This window comes from Piliocolobus tephrosceles, chromosome 2 (genome assembly GCF_002776525.5).
Source record: "Piliocolobus tephrosceles isolate RC106 chromosome 2, ASM277652v3, whole genome shotgun sequence".
NCBI lineage: Eukaryota > Metazoa > Chordata > Mammalia > Primates > Cercopithecidae > Piliocolobus > Piliocolobus tephrosceles.
In genome coordinates, this window is record NC_045435.1 from 178,190,991 (window position 1) to 178,216,350 (window position 25,360).

A 25,360-nucleotide genomic window follows, 5' to 3' on the forward strand; every position below is an offset into this window, starting at 1 on the left:
GGTAAGTGCCCTTGTCTCCTCTTTACCTCCCTCGGCCAAAAATCCTGTGCAGGTCCGAGGCCCACTTTTGAGCCACCAAGTGGCTCGGGAGACCCGTTCAGGACAGAGACGTCCACCTGAAGGTAATCTCCACTTTGGCTCCATGAGCCTCCAGTCTGTCTCTGCTGGTTCCAAAGGACGCTTTGAAGCCAGGCAGAGATCCACTTCCATTTCCATTGTGTCCATTGTGTAAGTAAAGAGGAAACAAACGGGAAACCCCCCAGTCCAAATTTCCAAAGAGCACCCCCTTAGGGTGCCTCCTAGCCAATTTAAAAACCTTACAGCTCGAACAAGACCTTAGGAGGAAGCGGTTAATTTTCCTTTCTACTGTGGCATGATCGACCTCAGCAATTTCTGCCAGCAGCTAGGCAAGGGGTCCGAAATTAATTACGTACAAGGCTTTTGGGCGTTAAGCTCTCGTCCCTATACTCCTCCTTCTCTCCCCGCTCTCTCCACCCCCTCCCTTCCTGCCCAGACTACTCCTTCCTCCTCCTCATCTACTAGTAATCCACTCGGTCCCGTGCCTCCTTCGGGGCCCCCAACTGGCTGTCTTGAGTCTCCTGTCTCTGCCCACACCCACTCTAAGTGCCCTGCTGATGCCTCCACTCCTGCCCCACACCCTCCTACAGTGTTAGCACCTTTGCGAGAGGTGGCTGGGGCGGAGGGGGTAGTCAGAGTACATGTCCCTTTTTCATTGGCCGATCTTTCCAAAATTGAGAAGCATTTAGGTGATTTCTCAGCTAATCCTACTATATACATAAAGGAATTTAGATACCTTTGTCAGGCCTATGACTTAACTTGGCATGACCTCCAGGTTATCCTAACCTCTACCCTAAACTGACTGAGGTTCTAACCCAGTATACCCGGTTAGATCCAGCCTCCCCCACAGGGGCCACCATTTTGGCATCTTATTTCATTTCTCAATCAGCTCCTGACATTCGTAAAAAACTTCAAAAGGTAGAGGATGGTCCTCAGACACCAATACAAGACCTAGTTAAATTAGCCTTTAAGGTCTATAACTCCAGAGAGGAGACGGCAGGCTCACCTTGAACAGAAGTTACAGCTCCTAGCAGCAGCTTTACAGCCCAGTTGTAACCCCAGACCAGAGAGCACACACCCCACAGACTCCAAGGCTACGAAAGGAGCCTGCTATAAGTGCGGCAAGGCAGGACACTATGCCAACAGGTGTCCACAAGGTCCCCGAGCCCCAACGCAGCCTTGCTATAAGTGCAAGGCATCGGGACATTGGGCCAGTGAATGTCCTAACCCTCGTCCACCAGCAACCCCCTGCCCTGCTTGCCAGCAGGGAGGACACTGGAAGTCTGATTGCCCCACCCTGAGAACAGGTGCTGCGTCTCCACGTGACCCCCTTTCCCAGGATCCTGGGAGCTCCTTCCAGCTCCTACATCTGGACGATGACATCTGAAGGTGCCGAGACTCGGGGACCCCCATCACCCTTGCCGAGCTGCGGGTAACTCTCCTGGTAGTGGGTAAGACAATTAATTTTTTAATCGACAGTGAGGCTACCTATTCTGTTTTGCCGTCCTTCTCTGGACCTAGCCTTCCATCCAATATCTCTGTGGTAGGAGTAAGTGGAAAGCCATCCACTCCACAAAAACTCCACTCCTTAATTGCTGCCTGGCCAACAACTACTTTGCGCACTCGTTCCTCATTCCCAGCTAAAAAGGGCCCCTACCGAAAGCAATCAGTGGAAATCAGTTTGGCTTTCCCCCATTCGCCTCAAAGTTACTAAATTTTCTTAACTATCTCATACTCCTCAGCCTTGCCAGGACTATCCTTCTGGATTTTGCCCATATTCCAACAAATGCTTCCATTCCTCATTCCTATACTAATACTGTGCCTTATTTTATTCTTCATCAGTACGTCCAAATACCAACCATAGGCCCCGACCTTAACGACGCCCCTTAAGAGCAGGAAGTAGCCAGACAGACCACGGCGCCCCTTTATCACTATTATCAATAAAAGGTTGGACTGTTTGGACAAACGGAGGCAGGATGGCGCACTTCCAGGTTCTTCTTCACCAACTTTTCCTGCGCGCGAGAAAATGCAGCCGGCGCCCAGGAAGGTGCAGACCAACCGGGCATGCGCCAGGTGATGTCAATCCGAAGAGACCAAGATTTACCTGGTCGCACCTGCGGAACGCCCCCCGACACGCCCGTGCCCCGCCTATTGCCCTCCCACTCCTAGAAAAGCCACTCTCGGCCAGGGTCCCACGCGGACTTCCCAGCCCCACTCCTGTCGGGATGTCGGGACTGCAGGAACTCCGTCCGAGAGCCCCACCGGGGGACTCTGCCGGCCTTCTTTGCCGGAGGCCGACAGACCTCTTCCCCACACCTTAGGTTACCAAAAATAAACTTGCAGTTTTGCTCCTACACTTGCCTACCCGCTGGTTCTTTTGCGTTTGCTCGGCTGGTCTTAGAAAAACAAATCAGGGATGTTGGATTTTTGTCAAATGCTTTTTTTGCATCTATTGAGATGATCATGTGATTTTTGTTTTTAATTTTGTTTGTGTGGTGTATCACATTTGTTGACTTGTATATGTTAAACCATCCCTGCATCCCTGGTTTGAAACCCACTTGATCATGGTAAATTATCTTTTTGATATGTTGTTCAATTTGGTTCACTAGCATTTTCTTTGAGGATTTTTGCATCTATGTTTATCAGGGATGTTGGTCTGCAGTTTTCTTTTTTTGTTATATCCTTCCCTGGTTTTGGCATTAGGGTGATTCTGGCTTCATAGAATGATTTAGGGAGGATTTCCTCTTTCTCTATCTTTTGGAATAGTGTCAGTAGGATTGGTACTAATTCTTCTTTGAATGTCTGATAGAATTCAGCTGTGATTCGGTCTGGTCCTGAACTTTTTTTTGTTGACAATTGTTAAATTACCATTTCAATCTCACTGCTTGTTATTGTTATGTTCACAGATTCCATATCTTCCTCATTTAATCTAGGAGGGTTTTTTCTCCAGGAATTTCTCCATCTCCTCTAGGTTTTCTAATTTATGCATGTAAATGTGTTCGTAGCAGCCTTGAATAATCTTTTGTATTTATGTGGTATGAGCTGTAATAGCCCCCGTTTCATTCCCATTGGAGCTTATTTGGATCTTCTTTCTTCTTGGTTAATCTCTCTAATGATCTATCAATTTTATTTATCTTTTCAAAGAATCAGCTTTTTGTTTAATTTACCTTTTGTATTTGTGTTGTTGTTGTTTGTTTCAATTTCATTTAGTTCTGCTCTGATCATCGTTATTTCTTTCATTTTCTTTTTTGCTGGGTTTGGGTTTGAATTGTCCTTGTTTCTCCAGTTCTGTGAGGCAAGAACTTAGATTGTCTAATTGTGCTCTTTTAGACTTGTTGGTGTAGGCATCTAATGCTATGAACTTTCCTCTTAGCACTGCTTTTGCTGTATGCCAGAGCTTTTGACAGGTTTTGTCACTATTATCATTCAGTTCAAAGAATTTTTTAATTCCCATCTTGATTTCATTGTTGACCCAGTAATCATTCAGGATCAGGTTATTTAATTTCCATATATTTGCATGATTTTGAGGGTTCCCTTTGGAGTTGAGTTCCAATTTTATTCCACTGTAGTCTGAGAGAGTACTTCATGAAATTTCAATTTTCTTAAATTTGCTGAGACTTGTTTTGTGACCTATAATATTATCTATCTTGGAGAATGTTCCATGTACTGATGAATAGAATGCATATTCTGCAGTTGTTGGGTAGAATGTTCTATAAATACATCTGCTAAGTCAATTTGCTGTAGGGCATAGTTTAAGTCCATTGTTTCTCTGTTGACTTTCTGTCTTGATGACCTGTCTAGTGCTGTCAGTGGAGTGTTAGAGTCCCCCACTATTATAGTGTTGCTATCTAGCTCATTTCTTAGGTATAGTAATAATTGTTTTATAAATTTGGGAGCTCCAGTGTTAGATGCATATATATTTAGAATTGTGATATTTTCTTGCTGGACTAGTTCTTTAATCATTATACAGTACTCCTCTTTGTCTTTTTTAACTGATGTTGCTTTAAAGTTTGCTTTGTCTGATAGAAGAATAGCTATTCTTGCTCACTTTTAGTGTCCATTTGCAGGGAATATCTTCTTCCTACCTCCTCCCTTCACCTTAAGTTTATGTGAGTCCTTATGTGTTAGGTGAGTCTACAGAAGATAGCAGAAATTTGGTTGGTGAATTCTTACCCATTCTGCCATTCTGTATCTTTTAAGTGGAGCATTTTAGGCTATTTGCATTCAATGTTGATATTGAAATGTGAGGTACTATTCTATTCATCATGCTTTTTGTTGCCTGAATACCTTGTTTTGTTTTGGTTTTTCATTGTGTTATTGTTATATAGGTCCTGTGAGAATTATGCTTTAAGGAGATGCTATTCTGATATATTTTGAGGATTTGTTTCAAGATTTAGTGCTTGTTCTAGCAGTTCTTACAGTGCTGGCTTGGTAATGGCAAATTCTCTAAGTATTTGTTTGCCTGGAAAAGACTGTATCTTTTCTTCATTTATGAAGCTTAGTTTTGCTGGACACAAAACTCTTTTTTCTTTTTTTTTTTTTTTTTTTTTTTTTTTTGAGATGGAGTTTCACTCTTGTCGCCCAGGCTGGAGTGCAATATCACAATCTCGGCTCACTGCAACCTCTGCTTCCCAGATTCAAACAATTCTTCCACCTCAGCCTCCCAAGTAGCTGGGATTACAGGCGCCCACCAGCATATCTGGCTAATTTTTGTATTTTTAGTGGAGACGGGGTTTCACCATGTTGACCAGGCTGGTCTCAAACTCCTAACCTCAGGTGATCCACCCGCCTCGGCCTCCCAAAGTGCTGGGATTACAAGCATGAGCCTCTACCAGGCCCAGCCACAAAATTATTGACCGATAATAATTTTGATGAAGAAGGCTAAAGATAGGACCCCAATCCCTTCTATGGTTTCTGCTGACAAATCTGCTATTAATCTGATAGGTTTTCCTTTATAGGTTACCTGATGCTTTTCCCTCACAGCTCTTAAGATTCTTTCCTTCAATATTATGTCATTAATTTAGATTCAATGCTATCCCCATCAAGCTACCACTGACTTTCTTCACAGAATTGGAAAAAAACTACTTTAAAGTTCATATGGAAACAAAAAAGAGCCCACATTGACAAGACAATCCTAAGCAAAAAAAACAAAGCTAGAGGCATCACGCTACCTGACTTCAAACTATACTACAAGGCTACAGTAACCAAAATAGCATGGTACTGGTACCAAAACAGAGATATAGACCAATGGAACAGAACAGAGCCCTCAGAAATAACACCACACATCTACAACCATCTGATCTTTGACAAAACTGACAAAAACAAGAAATGGGGAAAGGATTCCCTATTTAATAAATAGTGCTGGGAAAACTGGCTATCCATATGTAGAAAGCTGAAACTGGATCCCTTTCTTACACCTTATACAAAAATTAATTCAAGATGGATTAAAGACTTCAATGTAAGACCTAACACCATAAAAACCCTAGAAGAAAACCGAGGCAATACCATTGAGGACATAGGCATGGGCAAAGACTTTATGACTAAAACATCAAAAGCAATGGCGACAAAAGCCAAAATAGACAAATGGGATCTAATTAAACTAAAGAGATTCTGCACAGCAAAGGAAACTATCATCAGAGTGAACAGGCAACCTACAGAATGGGAGAAACTCTTTGCAATCTACCCATCTGACAAAGAGCTAATATCCAGAATCTATAAAGCACTTAAACAAATTTACAAGAAAAAATCAAACAACCCCACCAAAAAGTGGGCAAAGGATATGAACAGACCCTTCTCAAAAGAAGACATTTATGCAGCCAACAGACACATGAAAAAATGCTCATCATCACTGGTCATCAGAGAAATGCAAATCAAAACCACAATGAGATACCATCTCACACCAGTTAGAATGGCGATCATTAAAAAGTCAGGAAACAACAGATGCTGGAGAGGATGTGGAGAAATAGGGATGCTTTTACACTGGTGGTGGGAGTGTAAATTAGTTCAACCATTGTGGAAGACAGTGTGGCAATTCCTCAAGGAAACTAGAAATACATTTGACCCAGTTATTCCATTACTGAGTATATACCCAAATGATTATAAATCATGCTACTATAAGGACATATGCATGCATATAGTATTACAGCACTATTCACAATAGCAAAGACTTGGAATGAATCCAAAGGTCCATCAATGATTGACTGGATGAAGAAATTGTGGCACATATACACCATGGAATACTATGCAGCCACAAAAAAGGATGAGTTCATGTCCTCTGCAGGGACATGGATGAAGCTGGAAACCATCATTCTAAGCAAACTATCACAAGGATAGAAAACCAAACACCACATATTCTCATTCATAGGTGGGAGTTGAACAATGAGAACACATGGACAAAAGGCAGGGAAAATCACACACTGGGGTCTGTTGGGGGGTTAGGGGCTGGGGGAGGGATAGTATTAGGAGAAATAACTAATGTAAATGACAAATTGATGAGTGCAGCAAACCACCATGACACAGATATACCTATGTAACAAACCTGCATGTTGTTCACATGTATCCTAGAACTCAAAGTATAATAATAATAACAATAAAAAGATTATTTCCTTCGTTTTTGACTTTAGATAACCTGAGGACTATGTGCTCAGGTGATGACATTTTTGTGATGAATTTCCCACATGTTTTTTGAGCTTCTTGGATTTGCATGTCTAGATCTCTAGCAAGGCTGGGAAGTTTTCCTCAATTATTCCCTCAAATATGTTTTCCAAACTTTTAGATTCCTCTTCTTTCTCAGGAACACCAATTATTCTTAGTTTTGAACATTTAACATAGTCCTAAATTTCTTGGAGGTTTCGCTCATTTTTTAAATTCTTTTTTCTTTGTCTTTGATGGATTGGGTTAATTCAAAAACCTTGTCTTCAAGCTCTGAAGTTCTTTCTTCTGCTTGTTTGATTCTATGCTGAGAATTTCCAGTGCATTTTGCATTTCTCTAAATGTGTCCTTGATTTCCAGAAATTGTGACTCTTTTTTATTTATGTTCTCTATTTCACTGAAGAAGTTTCCTTTCATACCCCCTGTATCATGTTTTGGATTTTTTTTAAGCTGGACTTCACCTTTTTCTGGTGCCTCCTTGGTTAGCCTAATAATTGACCTTCTGAATCCTTTTTCTAGCAATTAAGATACTTTTTTCTTGGTTTGGATACATTGCTGGTGAGCTGGTATGATCTTTTCGGGGTGTAAAGATCCTTGTTTTGTCATATTACCATAATTGTTTTTCTGATTCCTTCTCATTTGGGTAGACTGTCGGAGGGAAGACCTGGGATTCAAGGTCTGCTGTTCAGGTTCTTTTGTCCCACAGAGTGCTCCCTTAATGTGGTGTTCTCCCCCTTCCCCTAGGAGTGGGGCTTCCTGCAGAGTCAAACTGCAGTGATTTATTTTATTTTTTGCTGTTCTGGGTCTAGCCACCTTGCAGAGCTACGGGACTCCAGGCTGGTACTGGAGAGTGTCTGCAAAGAGTCCTGTGATGTGATCCATCTTCAGGTCTTGCAGCCATGGATACCAGCACCTGCTTCAGTGGAGGCAGCAGGGGAGTGAAGTGGACTCTGTAAGCGTCCTTGGTTATGTTTTTGTTTAGTGTGCTGGTTTCTGGTTTTTGGTCGCCAGACAGGAGGTAGCGCTTTTAAGAGCGCATCAGCTGCAGTCCTATAGGGAGGATGCAAACTTGCCCTAGGGACACCTGGTTAAGTACTCAGGTTTCTCAGGTGGTGGGCAGGGCTATAGAGCTACCAAGATATTATAACTTTTGTCTTCAGCTACCAGGGCAGGTAGAGGAGGACCACCAGTTAGGGGCTGGAATAGGCATGTCTGAGCTCAGCCTCTCCTTTGCAGGGCTTGCTGTGGCTGCTGTGGGGGATGGCAGTGTGGTTCCCAGTCCAGTGGAGTTATATTCACAGGGGGATTATGGCTGCCTCTGCTGAGTCATTCAGGTCATCAGGGAAGTGGGGAAAAGCCGGCAGTCGTTGGCCTTACCCCACTGTCACACAGCCCACAGTCCTAAAGGCTGGTCTACCACTTCCACCGTGCCCCCACAACAGCACCGAGTCTGGCAACCGGTGACCAGGGCTGAGAACCTGCCCCAGACCACGAGCCTCCCTGTGAAGAAAGCACGCCAATTCACAGTTTTTCCGCATCTCAGGGATCCTGCAGCAGTGATTCTGTTCCTTGAAAGGGCTTGTGGATTCTCTCAGCTTTTCTGGTATGTTCCTGTGGTAGTTCCTGGAGCAAGTTTATGATGTGAGTCTCCACATACCACTCAGTCCATCGGAGTGGGAGCTACAAGCTAGTCCTGCCTCCTATTTGCCATCTTAATCTCTAGACCGGAGATTTTCAATGCCTGATACTGGCGTTACCTGTTCCAAGTAACTGGAGGTACACAACTCCCTGTTGTAAATGGGACATTATAACCAGATTGTTTCCAGAGACACCATAACAGGTATTTGCCATCCCCTGGAGGGAAGCACAGGCATGTTAAATAACAAGCACTCTTTCTATATCAATAATAAATACCAAAGCAGCTCTGAGATTTGTACATTTTTAAAATGACAAGAAGAAAATAAGCTCTATAGTCTCTACACCCCTGGAACTCAAGTAAGAAAAGAGTTCCTGATTTTCTTTGTTCATACTAAACCATAGTGGAAATGCAATGATTTCAAAAGAACAAAAATCTCTGACAGTGAATGAGCTCATCAGGACAGGCTCTTTTTACTCAGGTCTTCAAAAAGTCTTTTTTTTTTTTTTTTTTTTTGAGATACGGAGTCTTACTCTGTCACCCAGGCTGGAGTGCAGTGGCGCCATCTCGGCTTACTGCAAGCTCTGCCTCCCGGGTTCGGGACATTCTCCTGTCTCAGCCTCCCGAGTAGCTAGGACTACAGGCGCCTGCCACCGTGCCTGGCTAATATATATATATATATTTTTTTTGTATTTTTTTAGTAGAGATGGGGTTTCACCTTGTTAGCCAGGATGGTCTCGATCTCCTAACCTCGTGATCCACCTGCCTCAGCCTCCCAAAGTGCTGGGATTACAGGTGTGAGCCACCGTGCCCGGCCAAGAAAGTCATTTTTAAAACTAGGCAAATAAATTTTGCTCGTATATCACTCTAGTTTCCTGACTGCATGTCTCAAAACATAATGTTACATGAAACTTTAAATCATACTAACTGCTGTTGTTGTTGTTGTTGCTGTTGTTAACATATTTGGAAAAGAGAGGCCAAAGTAATAATAATCATGTCACCCAAATTAATAGCACAATATCTGGGTTGCAACTTTTACGGCTTCATCAGAACTGGAACCAGATGCACATTATCTTTGCTGACTCTGACAAATATTATTGTACTTTCCCTGAACATAGCAATGGAGTCTGTTTGACGTGCAGGAATCTGCAGCATCATTACCTTGGGTGTAAAATGCTGTTTTCATGCCTTTGGCAAACATCAGTCACCTGGCCTTGACACTCTAATTTCATCTCTACAGCTTGCCTTGCCATTGTCAACAAATGGTAGTGATTACACTCACAAGGTTCCACTCTGGTTGAAAACAAAATAAGCCTCTGAACGAATAAGCATGTGCTCCCCCAGGTTCATCATGTAAAATCTAAAATCACTTTATACTGGGGATGCTGATGGAAAGAATTCAGGTGCTGGACAAACAGATGTGGGCTTAAACTCTGCTCCACCACCCTCATGCTGGGCAACTGGCAGCAGTTTTCTCAATTTCTTTGACAGTCAATTTCCACATCTGTCAAGCAGGGCTAAAACTACCTAATCTGTCCAGAAGTGGGGAATTTAAAGGAGAAAGTGAGTTAAAGATCCAGCGTCTGGCACTAAGTAGGGACTACTGAATGTTACTCTCGCCCCCATCCCACACTATCTTCCCGCAGAGTCTACTCTGCCCCATTCATGCACAGGGTTAGCACTAGACAATCTTTCTTAACAACAGTTTTGTCAAATGTTATTCATTCTAGTTTGGGCGGAAAACTGAAGGACCAGATAAACAAGTTATCTAGCTTATTTCCAACCATCTCTTCAGTGCCTAGAACTGTTCACAAAACATTTAGGCACTCAGAAAACATTTGAAGAATGATGGAATGTAACTGCAAGCCCAGGTTCTGGGCATAAGTCATGGAGAGTTATAGGCTTTGTTTGACTCCCACCTCTCCCATTAATATCTGAATACATTCTGCAAGTTACCTAACTTCCATAGCTTCTCTTTTCTCATCTCAAAAAAACTGAGCTAACAGTCCCTACTTCTCAGAATTGTTATAAAGATTAAATGAAATAATGTAGAAAACATACTTAGCCTATCATGAAGTAAGCACTCAGAAATGAGAACAATTACAATTTAGTTTCTCTTATAATAATCATGATTATCTGTTAAACAATTAACTCATAGGTAATACGTTTAAAGAAAGAGTAATGCTAGAGGTGGATAGAGGAATAGACTTTTCCAAAGAAGCCTGTACACCCTGAAAGACCAGAGTGTGAAGATCCTGCTTGTGGTGGGCGACAGCCTGATGTGTTTGGTGCAAACACGTCAATCCCACTATCCCTGGTGACAAGAATGAATGTTTCCACCTTTATTTATCACACTCACTGGGAAGACATGACTAGATCGGAACTTTGGAGACATTAGAGTTTCGGCTTCAATTGAGCTGTGAAAATTTGTTAAATCATTTCATTCTGTTGCCATTCAAGAATATGGTAGGGTGGTTTTCCCGATCCTCTTCAGCCTGTAGATGGCCTTGGAATCATTTAGCTGGATGCCCTGCCTTGAGATCACTGCAGTCAGGTAACTACCTGCTCTCAGCTGACAAAATCTCTCCATCTTCCAAAAATGAGAGCAATAACGGAAGTTTGGGGACTGATTTTTAATGAGTCTTTCCATTTTTCTCTTGGGTGGCAAAAGAAAACACTCAGTATTCTCTACTCACACAACAATTCTAATACCAAATGTGTGGGTTTTCCACACCAGGCAGTTCTCCAGTTCTCTGTGGATGCCAACCGGATGATACTAAGTGTCTGCAATTAGCATAGACCCCACATATTAAGGGCTCAGTCCCACAAGACTGCCCCCAACTTCAGATGCCAATCATAAGTAGCAGTTCCCCAGACTACTCACACTTTCAGCCAACTTGGGTACAAATTGGGGGTTCTCACAACCCCCTCCTCAGATTCAATAATTTGCTAGAACATTTCATAAAACTAAAAAGGATATTTACTTACTTTACCAGTTTATTAAAGGATACAAATAAGATGCCAGAGAAAGAGGCACATAGGGCGAGGTCTGGAAGTGTCCCAAGCACAGGAGTATCTGTCCCTGTGAAGGTGGGGCGCACTACCTTCTGGCACATGGATATGTGCACCAACTCAGAAGCTCTCCACTTCATCATTCAGGGGTTTTTAAGGAGGCTTCATCACGTAGGCAAGATTATCAACCCAGTCTCCAGCCCCTCTCCCCTCCCTGCAGATGGTGGATGGGCCTGAAAGTCCCAAGCTTCTAATCATGACTTAGCCTTTCTGGTGAAAGGCCCCATCTTGAAACTATTCAGGAACTCTAAAGAGTTGCCTCACTAGAACGAAAGACACTCCTGTCATTCCAGAAATTCCAAGTGTTTCGGGACCTCTGTGTGAGGAACTGGGGACAAAGACCAAATATAAATTTCTTATGTCACAGGTAGAAATAGATAAGGGATGCTGCTTACTACATATGACCGGAGCCTCCAAAACAAAGGCAGATGACATGGCTGACAAGAGTTTCCCCAACAATCCCACCCTGCACGGAGGACAGCAGAGCATCTCTCATTTTCCCCGGAAGCTACTTTAGCAATGTGGGTGTGCAGCGGCCCTGGCAGAATCTTGCAACTTATTAGAGATGGAGCTTAAGAAAGGGAAAAAGGCCAGGCAAGGTGGCTCATTCCTGTAATCTGAGCACTTTGGGAGGCTAAGACAGAACGATTACTTGACTCAGAAGTTCAAGACCAGCCTGGTCAATATAGTGAGACCCTGTCTCTACAAAACAAAAATTAGCCGGGCATAGTGATGCACGCCTGTAGTTCCAGCTACTCCAGAGGCTGAGGCAAAGAACTGCTTGAGCCCAAAAATTTGAGGCTGCAGTGAGCCATGACCCTACCACTGCATTTCAGCTTGGGTGACAGAACGAGACTGTGTCTCAGAAGGAAAAAAAAAAAGTGAAAGAAGCTGGTGGGACTCCACATTGTTTTATTTGGGTAACTAAGAATACTGGCACTTCTAACAGACAAAGGAGGACAGCACCTTCCTCCTCACCCCATACTCAGCCCATCACCAGATCCTATTGGTGTTAGTTACTAAGTGAGCTGTTCAATCTGGCCCTGATCTCCCTGCTTCCCCACTCGTCCCACCAAATCTATCCTCCAAATAGTGGTCAGAGTGTCTTTATTTTGAAACATCACTCCCCATTGTCTTAAAAGCCTTCCATGACTTCCTCACTTACTCTGCTGACATGGTCACAATTTTGCACTATTTACAAGGTGACAGGGTTTATGCTCCAGCAGCACCTCTCACCACCTTCCCTCTTGCCCTTTCCACGTGACACACTTTCAGAACCTTGCCTCCCTCAAGCTCCTCCTATCCCAGACGTGCATCCTTGCAGTTCCTGTGCCTGAAGTGCTCGCCTCCCCTCTGTGCCTACCCTTCTGATTTCAACCCAATCATCACTTCCTGGAGGTCCTCCCTGCTTAGGTCAGACCTCTGCAATAAACTCTAGGAGTCAGAAGTGTCATCCTTTGCCACCTGGTAGTGGGTGTGAGTTTACAATCATTTGTCTGCTTGTCTCCCATCACATGCCCCACGTAGCCAGTAAGATCCAGGAGCACCTCCCACCAATCTGTTTCTGCTCCATTGTAGCTATCTCTAAAGCCTGGCCTACAGCCTGCACATAGTAGGGATTTCATAATTAGCTCTTGATTGTGGAATGACTGAAGGAGAAACAGCATTTTTTTATTCATAAGAGATATCCACCCCATTATCTTTCATAGTATCTGAAACCATCAGTTTTGTTCCTTTGAGGATTTTCAAGTTTTCTAGAGAGATCAATAAACTGAAAATACCCCTGGGGAAGGTTAGAAAACTTTTCTCCACTTGGACTTGAGTGTTCCAGGTGAAGAATGTACTGCCTGTTCCCTGGTCTACGCACAGCCTGTTCTTTCTATCACTCCATCTCCTATAGCTGCATCTACAGGATGAATTACCACTAAAACCGGGAACCGGGAAGATGCATGATTCACTGAACTAACATGGTGGGGGATCATGAAGTTTCCTTACAAGGCTTCCTTGCACCCCAGAAAAGAGCTCATCAGTGTCATCAGATACCTGAAATCTGGAGGACGAAACTCTCTGTGCAGCCACATTAGCCAGCATCATCCTTCCTGGCCCTGATTCCCCTCCGGTTTTGACTCGAGAACCCAAATTCTTCCTCCAATTCTACCTCCTCCTCAGAGCCTCTTCCTGTGAACAGCTCTTTCTGGCTTTCCACATCCAGATAAGTCATTCTGTTGGGAAACCTGCCACAGTTCGGACACCACCTGGATTGTCACCCAGATAGACGTATCCCTCAGTTTCCTGGAGTCATTCATTTCCTTTGAGTAATCACCACAGAATTATGAGAAGTGTCAAAGTAACCCAGTCTCCTGGCCATGGGTAAGTAAATTGGTTGAGTTTACCATTGCTGCATCATCTATTTCCATCTCCATGGGGCATAATATGATAGCAAGGAAAAAACTGCCCTTTGAATGCCTTTTCCACGATAGTGCTTAATTGATCATCCTGTGTGTGGGCACTGGCATAGCACCTGGGGTTATTAAGCTAAGAGATTGATTTTAGAATTGAGTCCATTATATTAGGGCTGAAAGGCATCTACCTCTTTTGATAATATCCAGAAAAAGCAATTGATGATTACCCAGAAATCCAACCTATTGCATTGGGCATATATCTAAAAATAATGCATGTTTGCATATTACAAATATTAACCATTGCAGATAATTATTTAACAAATTCAAAAGTAGAAATTTGCTGGAATGCATCAGGCAGTAAGCAAATCTTGAGGACAATTTCTAATTAGTAATTCATTTTGTGACTTTTTTTGTTCTCCCCTTTGATATATAGTTCCCCAGAATAAGGTATGAAAATTTTCAGTCACAATAATTTGATTCTCATTTCTGACTCCTCTTCAATATTCTCTCAGCATGGACGAGAGGACACTCCACTGCACCCCTTTCTTCACTACCCACACTCATCCTGAGGACCATCTCAAATCTCTCTTTGACACCAAACACAGCCTGACAGCTTGGATTTCATTGTCATTCACAAAGGAATTTTTCTCTATTTTAAAAAAATCTTTGAAATCTCCACATTGCATTTGGCCAACTCTGCTTCCTGGACCAAACCCTGTGGAAAATCATACTTTGAGGTACCCATCCACTAATTGGTTCACCCCATGTCCTCTTTGAGCATGTAAAGAATAAAATAAATTTGAAAGTGGAAAGGATTTTTCCAGAAGGGCAATACCCAGCCAAGAGGCACTGAAGCATGGCTTCCAGATGCAGGTGCCTGCCAAGTCACTCCCAGGGAGCCCTGTGGGAAGTAGAGAAAGCACAGGGTCTGGGATCAAAAGACACAGTTTCTAGTCTCAGTGCTGCTACTTGCTCCTGAATTTTAGGACTATCTCGGGACCTGGTTTGGTCATGAGTGAGGTGCCATTTTAGCTAGCGTGGCTGCTCTCAGCATGGTGTCAGGAACATCATGGTGATCAATAATTATCTTTTGCATGAGGAGATGAATGGATGATGTGAGTGTTTTGTAAATATCATGATGACTGGCTCTCTCTAGTATAGGCTGAGGAAATAACCTCCATCTGCTGGAGCCCTCTGACCTCCAGAAAGCATAAACAGAATGTATAGAAAATCACCCAAATTTTCTGTACTACAGATACAATCTAGAATTATAACCCATGATAGTGTGAAAACTAAGAATGAGATCTGTATACATTCATATCTAACCTAAATTCTGTTCTTAACCCAACACTTCAGAAAAAGTGAAATGTACACCAAGTATAAGGAGTAAGGAAAGGATCCAGTTTCAGCTTTCTACTTATGGCTAGCCAATTTTCCCAGCACCATTTATTAAATAGGGAGTCCTTTCCCCATTTCTTGTTTCTCTCAGGTTTGTCAAAGATCAGATGGCTGTAGATGTATGGTATTATTTCTGAGGACTCTGTTCTGTTCCATTGGTCTATATCTCTGTTTTGGTACCAGTACCATGCTGTTTTGGTTACTGTAGCCTTGTAGTATAGTTTGAAGTCAGGTAGCGTGACGCCTCCAGCTTTGTTCTTTTGACTTAGGATTGTCTTGGCAATGCGGGCTCTTTTTTGGTTCCATATGAACTTTAAAGCAGTTTTTTCCAATTCTGTGAAGAAACTCATTGGTAGCTTGATGGGGATGGCATTGAATCTATAAATAACCTTGGGCAGTATGGCCATTTTCACGATATTGATTCTTCCTATCCATGATCATGGTATGTTCTTCCATTTGCTAGTGTCCTCTTTTATTTCACTGAGCAGTGGTTTGTAGTTCTCCTTGAAGAGGTCCTTTACATCCCTTGTAAGTTGGATTCCTAGGTATGTTATTCTCTCTGAAGCAATTGTGAATGGAAGTTCATTCATGATTCGGTTCTGTTTGTCTGTTACTGGTGTATAAGAATGCTTGTGATTTTTGCACATTGATTTTGTATCCTGAGACTTTGCTGAAGTTGCTTATCAGCTTAAGGAGATTTTGGGCTGAGACAATGGGGTTTTCTAAATATACAATCATGTCATCTGCAAACAGGGAAAATTTGACTTCTTCTTTTCCTAACTGGATACCCTTTATTTCTTTCTCTTGCCTGATTGCCCTAGCCAGAACTTCCAACACTATGTTGAATATGAGTGGTGAGAGAGGGCATCCCTGTCTTGTGCCAGTTTTCAAAGGGATTTTTTCCAGTTTTTGCCCATTCAGTATGATATTGGCTGTACACCAAGTAAAATGGAGGCACAACTGGCTCCATAGAGCAAGGCCGAGTGCTCAGACAAAGCAACGCGAGGCAGAGGCATTTCTGGTCAGCGAGCTGCACATGCCCTCCTGAGCAGCAACCCTCAGCTCACCGACAGTCTCAGCCTGTGCCTTCTCCCACTCCAATTCAATAACCCAGTGCAGTTTGACAGTTTGCTTAGTGAGTAGCCATGAGGAGTGCAGATCATTGCAGATGTCCTGCAGGGAAGCAGGGAAACTGGCACAATGTATTAACAATTTAGTAGTTTTAAATAAACATTAAGGTAATCGTTTTAAGATCTTTTTTTCAGGAAATTCTCTCTAATGTGGAATGCAAGTCCACCGGTTTGAAATTAGCTCATTTGATTTCCATCACTGCTCCAAGCCCTTATCTTTCTGCCATTCTGGAGAAACGTTTGCTATGCAATAAACAGTTTGAACAAGATGCTGAAGGCGTTTAACCTTGATAAGAGAATAAACTCTTTGAAATAAATTTAGTAGACTTGCAGACACACCAATATTGAGCATGTTTGTCAGCCCCCACACAACATACTTCCTTATGCCTCTGTGCTATGGTGGAATTTTCCAGACATTTTGTGTTCTGTTCACATCTGTGACCTGAAAGTACAGATATTTTCAGATTCCTGAAAGTATCTGTATCAACATGAACTGAAATGCATGCAGTCTAGATTTTGTCTAAACTATCAAAGCCATAACACCTGTCATTAATGTTCAGGAAATATTTGGAAAATTTTTTTCTTCAAAGCATTATCCTTTTAAAGTTCATTGATGTGGGTGTTGGCTTATTAATCAAGGTAAGCACTGTGCATAGGACAGGAGCCCTTTCATGACCTTCTCCCGTAAAGGAGAGCATTCTCCATTATTGTGAATAAACTAAAAACAAAATACTAGTTAACATAAGTACAGTCTGTTTCCCTGCCATAGTACCTTTGCACATGCTATTTGCTCTGCCTAGAGTACCCATCCTAAACCAACTCCAGCTCAACTCCCACGTTCTTCCAGAAGCATTCCCTGGCTCTTGCCCCTCTTTCCACCAAGGAAAACTGTGTCTTCTCTGCACCATTAATACCATACACACTCTGATTATGGAACTCATCATCTCTAAATGTGATTGTATACATATTTACTTCTCCACTTGACTGTTTCCTTAAAAAAAATATAAGTTTAAAAAATGTAGTATCTTATACCGCTTTTAAGACTGAATACATGAATAATCCTGGATTGTTATCCATTAAAGCAGGGCTAGAAAAATACCTGTCTTTGCATTTCTTATGTTATGTATTTATATTACTATGTATTCTTAAAAAGTATACACCTGAAATAACTATTCCATAACTGAGATTTCTTATTAAGCCTGATGGCCACTTCCAATAGGTATGAATGAGTGAGGTTTCACTATAGAACCTTTGACTTGCCCTATGTATAGAACATGTGCCCACATAGTAAGAGTGCTGGCTAATTAGTGAACATTGTGATACCAGGGCAGGCAGTCAGGATGTAGGATTCTTGGACAGCTGGCTTACACCAGAATTAACAATTTGTTCTGGTTTCTCACAGCCTGAAATTCAGCTCATTGTCAGTATGGACAAGTATTTTTTCCCTCCTTGTTAACATAAACCCCCATAATACACTCAGAGTACAACATAGAAACACCTCTTTCCCCCTCCAAGTTGTTAGATGTTCTTAGACAAGTCTGTTAATGACTCAGACGGGTCATTTGGAAATTTAAAAGCCCTTAATGAACATGCTTCCTGCTCCCCACTCTCATCCTCCTTCCTAGTCTCACAAGATGTCGTTATTTTTAACTCCGCACTGCTACAGCTGCACTTCAGAGAAAGCCAAGCTGAGATAGAGGCACAGCCCTGTTCACAGGATGGGAAGCATGGCCATGAAAAAGGAGGAGCATCAGAAAGAAGGGGAGACATTGGGAGAGAAGTTAGAAACACTTAGAGAACACAACTGTTACAAAGATCAAGTAGTAGCAGTAGCAACCCTCAGGAATGGGAAATCATGATGATCCACCCTTTCCTAAACTAGGGTGCAGGAAGTTCCCAAACTTTGGTCCCAGTCATGACCAAAGAAGTAGACAAGGATATAGCACAAGCCTTAGGAAACTGGTAGTTTTGCCAATTGGTGCTAGAAAAAAATATATATATCATGTATTCTGATGTGAACAAACCTCTAAACCAAAGTTTCTTACTTTGATACACAACTCTTAGTCTGTATTATTTTGGAAGTTTTACACTAAAGGAGCAAATCCCAAGGCCAAAAGAAGCTGAATTGTTTGGGGATTGTTTTTTCTCTTTGTGGTTCTTCTTAGTACCAGTTTTAACCTCATTTCACCGAAATAAAGATACTTGATTTCCTCTCATTCTCTTTATATTAAGCAGAAATAGCTCTGGTTGTCAAAATTTCCTAAAGTTAGCCTGAATTATCCTGTGATTGGCACCCCTGAGGTTGTGCAATGGGAAGACCTACTTGATGACAACCAAGAAAGCCCTCTAAGCATTTCTCCTCCCTGATTTGTCTTTTTAGTCATTTTTCTATGGGCACAGCTAACATGGGTTCTATCCTTCCGCCAATCTTAAAAGACAATATTTCATGTAGCAGCATAAAAGTGCATTAGATTTGTATTGTTCCTGTTTAATTTTTTTATTTCTGAAATATATATGTATCACTTGGGTTCCCACCAGAAAACAGATGGCACACTCAAATTAGGCAGTTCAAATGAGTTTATTTGCAAAGGTGTAGAAGAATTGTAAGGGTTGCTGCAGTAACCTAGGGTGAGTTGCAAAAGAGAGGAGGGAATAGCTGCCAGAACCAGGGTAGAGAGAGTCACAAAGAGTAGGCTTCTGCCTAGAGCCCATTATCAAGGACTAACTACCTCTGGTCAAGAGACACAGTCAGCCTTAGATGATCCCCTGCAAGGAGAGTATAAATACCCAATGGGGCCATAAATACCCCAACCACATTTTCTTCTTCTCCCACCCACTACTCCTACCCACTACTCCCACCCTGCCACCTGCTGGGGCTTCCCATTGGCCAAACCAAATGATAAGGCCTCCTATTGATGTAGGCCATGCAGGTCTGCCTTCTGGGTTGCAGAGAAGGGTAGAGAAGCAGAGAGAGAGTGCATCTGGAGAAAGAAGATAATTGGCACAAAATAGAGTATTATTTAAAAACTAAAAATTAACACTTTAACAGCTGCAAATTTACAGTCCCTCAATTTCTAGTGCCTTCCAGGGACAGACAATGTCAGGTCCTGCAAATTCTCTGATATGCTCCTTGTTGAAAATAAATGAGAACCAGAAATTCCTGATTTTTTTCTTGTGTAAGTCCTTTGCTTTTACTGAAACATCTTTTCCATATTTTTCCAAGAAATAAAATGCAAAAGAATTGAAATCTAAAAATAGCAGAGCAAAGTTTTGCTACTTACATAGCCAAGCAGAAAATACTGAGGAAAAACTACAAGTCTCCTTCTTTCCCATCTTTTCATAAACACTTACTGAACAATTACGATGTCCCCAGGTGGCTGCAATATGTTGAGATGCAAAGATAAACGTAAATAAACAAACTTTACCTATGCTGGGTTATCAAAAAATGGTGGTTAGTCAGTTTCAGTTAGTTAGCTTTTATTTGTTTTTGGCTTATGAAAAGTAGTTTAGAAGGCAGAACTAGCTTTAGCCTTGCCCTGATTTGGGGGTTCACTGATGTTTCTCGGCTCCTTCTCTCAACTCTTCCTCCTTAAAGTGCTTGTTTGTAGCCTCAGGAAGGCTCTCCTTGTTGCAGGGGGATGGTGATAGCAATCTAAGTGTTGTGATACCATCACACCACCAAACCCAGAAGAGAAGTGATGTCTGTGTGTCACAACCACAGTACAGTTCTGGGTTCGTGCTGATTGGACTGGTTCAGATCACCCTTGAGTCAGTCACTGGAGCCAAGAAAGTGAAATACCCTTAAGTCAGTGAGCGCCATCATTTGGGTTGAGTGTGAGGTCAAGCCAATCCCCATACCCCGACAATGGAGGAGAGACAGATCCCCAGGGATCTGAGAGCTGTTGGTCAAAGAAAGAGAGAATGAATGCTAGGGAACCAACCATCATCAAATAAAGATACGTGCAAATGCTCCAGAGGCCAAAAACTTGGGAGTGCCAACTCCCCAAACAGGCTTAGTGATGTTTTACCTGATTCTTGAAGGGAGAATAGGATAGGACAGTGCACAGTAAAGTAGTAAAGGGGCAAAGGTGATCCTGGCATACAAAACAGCATGTACAAGTGCACAGAGGCACAAAAGAGCATGATGTCTTCTAGGAACAACAGGACTTTCCATGTGTCTGGATTGAAGGGCCTGGGGAAAGTCTCAGATTGCAAAGATGATTGAGACCACTTTTTGCAATGGTAAAGATTTCAGGTCTTATCCTTAAATGCATTAAAGCATCTAGTCGGGGTATTGACAAGGCCAGATCCATATTTTAGAAAGTCAATGTAGGATAGACAATGGGGCTGAGAAGTGGGCAGAGTCTGAAAGCACCTGTTCAGAGGCCACTGAATTTGGGGGCAAGAGATTATGTCTAAGTGCAGAGGAAGGAGTGGGTAGTCTGGGGAGAGAGCTAGGTGTTAGAAACAATTGGACTTGATGATTGATTGGACCTGACAACCAATGTACAAGGGGAGAAAAGAAAATGAAAGTAACTCTGAATTTACCTGGGTACTAACAAGGATGTTCTGTCTCGTGCCAGGTGTTCCTACTCTTCATCTCATATTTTTTGTGCAAATTCATTTTTATATTTATTAACACCATCAAATTCTATTACCTCTGAAGCTTCCACTGGCTTAATTCACACATGCAAAGCAAAGTGGAATAGTGAAATAATTTGGGGTGAAATTCAAACCACAAAATATTTTGGCTTAAGTTAAAACACAGTAACCAAAAATCCATACCAAGGTGGATTTTTAAATGCTTTTTCATTATCTGAATAACTGACTTATGGACACAGATATAGAACCAATATAGCTCAATCTATAAAAATTAAGCTTGAGAAATGAAACTTGGAATTTTGCCTTCTCCATGAAAATGTTCTAAGAATCCTTCTTTACCCCAGAGTTGGCAAAGAGAAGAAGTCTTTTTACGATTATCTTTTCAAGTCATTTACAAAAGTCACTTAAAAATATAATTGTCAATTGCCAAGGTATTTAAGAGATATATAATTTTTGTGTTGTACATGTTGGCTATTTCACAGAAATGTTTTCTCTTGTGTTTGAATACCACAATTTTTTAAAAAATAAGAAAATCAATTGACATCTGATTCAAGTCCATCATCCTAGCTGCCCAACTTAGCTTGCCCCTTATTTTTATTTATTTATTTTTGTTGTTGTTGTTATTGTTGTTGCTGAGACACAGCCTCATTCTGTCGCCCAGGCTGGAGTGCAGTGGTACGATCTCGGCTCATTGCAACCTCTGGCTCCTGGGTTCCAACAATTCTTGTGCCTCAGCCTTCTGAGTAGCTGGGATTACAGGCATGTGCCACTACGTCCGGCTAATTTTTTGGTATTTTTAGTAGAGATGGGGTTTCACCATATTGGCCAGGCTGGTCTCAAACTCCTGGCCTCAAGTGATCCACCCACCTTGGCCTCCCAAAGTGCTGAGATTACAGGTGTGAGCCACTGTGGCCGGCCAGCTTGCCTCTTATTTCTATTCAAATGGATAGAGATAGAGAATTTATGTCAGTTCTAAACAGAGGGAAGTGTGTCTTCTATATGCTGGTAACTTTGAGAATGCCTATAAGATAAAATACATGTAAGACTAGATTTTAAAAGGAGCCTACCAAACCCTGATTCATAACCTAAAAAGTAATTTCCCACCTGAGAAGTAAACTGAATGAGACCCTGAGCCAAACCTCTACAAGTGACAGGAGCTGGAAAAAAGAGAAGGCCATGCAGCAATCAGTAGAAGGGCACATCTCAGTCCTGCACCACCTGGGAGTGCATGGCTCCTAGTAATTCAGTAAATATAGTGGTTGGAAAGTGCTCAGCTAACTTATGAATGCAATAGTCATAGAAAATAAACTTATTTGGACAAGTGAAGCTTGCAGCCTTACAGCTTAACTAAACAATAGCTGTCTTCCTACTCCCACTGACATCTTGCTTTCTACTCTAAGCTCTTCTTTTCCCTATGTGCCCAGACCTGAATATTGGAGAAAGACCCAAATAAGTATGATCCGAACCTATCTTCTATCACAGCAATGAGCAAAAGATGATTCCCCCTGAAGCACAAATGAAAAACAATCACTGAATATAAGAGGAAAGAAGTTTAGAAGAGGATCTGAAGAATCAAAGCAAGGAAGAATACAAAACTATAAAAGAGACTTGCTGAAAAGACAGAATGAACTTTAGAAAATATTATTTCTGTAAGATGTGAAAAAGACATATTTGATAAAAAGAAAGAATCTGGATTGGAAAAAATGCTTTCAGATAAAAATTAAGATAATTTACTTAATTTAAGGATATATCTTTGGCAGAAAATAGCCTTTGGGTACTGTAGAAAACAAATCATGATTTGACGGCAGTATCAAAAAACTCTCCCAAGAAAAACATAACAATAACTTGTATTTAAAACTGTATGCGTTCCTAGCATTCTGTCAAGTATTTCGAACATGCATTAACATATCTCATTCTTTATAGTATTATTTTAAGTAAGTATTATTATTTTTATTACTATTCACATTGTATAGTTGAGGAAAATGACCCATAGGAAGGTTAAGTATGTTGCCTAGCAGCACATCATTAATAATGTGGGCTGGAGCTGAGTTTTAAACCCAATGCTCTCATACTCTAGAGCCCATGCTTTGGTTTCAGGAGTGAGCTCCTCTAGAGCTATCTAAAAGCTATCATCAAGAGATAGATAGCATTTCTATGCTATCTAAATTATGGTAGAGCAGAGATCAGCAAACTTTTATAGGGCCAGAGAGTAAATATTTTCAGCCCTGTGTACCACACAATCTCTACTGCAACTACTCAACCCTGCCACTGCAGTGGGAAAGCAGCCACAGGCAACACATTAATGGATGGTCATGAATATCTCCCAGTGAAATTTTATTTGTAAAAGCAAGTGATAGGAAGAATTTGTCGTGTGGGTCATACCATAGATTACCAACTGTGCATACAAAAGATGAAAAGATCATCTTTTGTGTGTATGTTAAGATATCACACCACTAATACCAAAACTTGTTAAAGATAATCTAAAAACTTTAAACAATTATCTCACTTAACCATAGCGGTAAAAACTACAAATACAATTTTTACAAATTAAAACTTACAGCAAGTAAAACACTACCACACAGTGACCAAGTAGAGTTTATTCCAGTAATGTAAGGAGATTTTTACTCAAACTTTAAATTTTATTATTATTAAGAATATAAATAAATGATATATTATTTACTCAGAACTTTTTTTCAGAATTCAGCATTGATTTCTCATTTAAAAAATAATACCACTGGCACAATGGGAATAAACAATATTACCTTAACGTGACAGAAAATATCTATGACCAAAAAACTGTTGACGTTATAAATAAAACTATGATTAATATGCTAAGGGCACTGAATGAACAAAGTACACAACATGCAAGAACTGATAGGTAGGGTAAGCAGAGAGAAGGAAATTCTAAGAAATAACTGAAAAGAAATGCCAGGGATTCCTGCTGCAAGATGGCTGACTAGATACAGTCAGAAGGAACATCTCCCACTGAGGGACAGGGACATTAGGAAGACTGGTGCACTCCTAGCAGATCGTTAGAGAAAAGGCATTGAGAGTGGATGGAGGGAAGACACAGATGCCAGGCTGAAGGAGGAGGAAGCTGGGAACCCTGCACAGGGCTACTACACAACCAAGACTTGTTCCTGGCCCCCAGTGACTCCTGTGGAAGAGGCAAAGTGGTGAGTTGAACAGGCAAGGAGTGACCCACTCTCACCACAGGCCTCTGAAATTCCAGCAGGAGGAGACTCCTCAACCATAACAGACACGCGAGTTGGCAGGGAGAGCTGCTTAGAGAAGTGGTAGGAGCAGAACTCCAGCCAGTGTTGAGCCCAGAGGGTTTGGTGTGGAAGCATCTGCAGTGGAGCAGGGCCAGGGACAGCCATTCCCGCAGGCTCAACTTGCTCCCATAGGAGACTTTAGCCCCAGAGAAACTGTTGGACCTAAACTCTGCAGGGCAGTCTTGCCAATGAGATGAGGCCTGTCCAACCTGAACACCCCTTGGTCTGCTGGCCTCTGAGGGGGCCCCAGCCCAATTATGCCTGCTTGCAATAAAGCACCCAGATACCTCCTGGGGGCCTAGATCGTAGCTCCTGTGCTGGCAAATGCACCTGACCAGCAGAGGGCTCCAGCAAAGCAGCCCTCGTGGACATGCACTAGCCTGTCTGAGCGCTCCCCAGATTGAAGCCTCCCACATGCCACTATACATACCTGCACTCACCAATGGCCACCCCTCATGCGTGTATGGACGGACCTTGCCTTCTGAAGTTGACCTGGGACGATGCAGCTTGGTGGGGGGAAGGGCAACTGTCATTACTGAGAATTCAGTAGGTGGCTTTCCCCTCACGGTGTTAAGCCCTCAGGAAGTTCTGCGGAATTCACTACAGCATGGCAAAGTGGCTGTAGCCGGGCTGCCTCTCTAGATTCCTTCTCACTGGGAAGGGCATCTATGAAAGAAAGGTAGCAGCCCCAGTCAGGGGCTTAGAGATAAAACTTTCATCTCCCTGGGACAGAGCACCCAGGGGAAGGGGTGCCTATAGGCACAGCTTAAGCAGACAAATCTTTTTGCTTGCTGGCTCTGAAGACAGCAGTGGATCTCCCAGCACAGCGCTTGAGCTCTGCTAAGGCACAGACTGCCTCATCAAGTGGAGTCATGAAACCCATGCCTCCTGACTGGGAGACACCTCCCAGTAGGGATTGACAGACACCTCATGTAGGAGAGCTCCGGCTGGCATCAGGCAGGTGCCCCTCTGGGATGAAGTTTCCAGAAAAAGGAGCAGGCAGCAATCTTTGCTGTTCTGAAGCCTCCACTGGTGATACCCAGGGAAACAGAGTCTACAGTGGACCTCCAGCAAACTCCAGCAGACCTGCAGCAGAGGGTCCTGACTGTTAGCAGG

The 25,360-nt window shown here is 42.3% G+C and overlaps 1 protein-coding gene and 1 long non-coding RNA gene across 4 annotated transcripts in view; one reads left to right on the forward strand and one right to left on the reverse strand.

The window, feature by feature from the left end:
• LOC111550085 overlaps window positions 1-9,711 on the forward strand; it is a 13,162-nt gene extending 3,451 nt beyond the window's left edge. The window contains exons 2-3 of the long non-coding RNA XR_002733919.1: window positions 8,273-8,332; window positions 9,606-9,711. This is a non-coding gene — a long non-coding RNA (uncharacterized LOC111550085). The remainder of the gene's footprint in view (window positions 1-8,272; window positions 8,333-9,605) is intronic.
• The window catches only part of KCNAB1 (potassium voltage-gated channel subfamily A member regulatory beta subunit 1), a 437,512-nt gene that overhangs the window by 324,767 nt on the left and 87,385 nt on the right, over window positions 1-25,360 (reverse strand). The window lies entirely within an intron of this gene.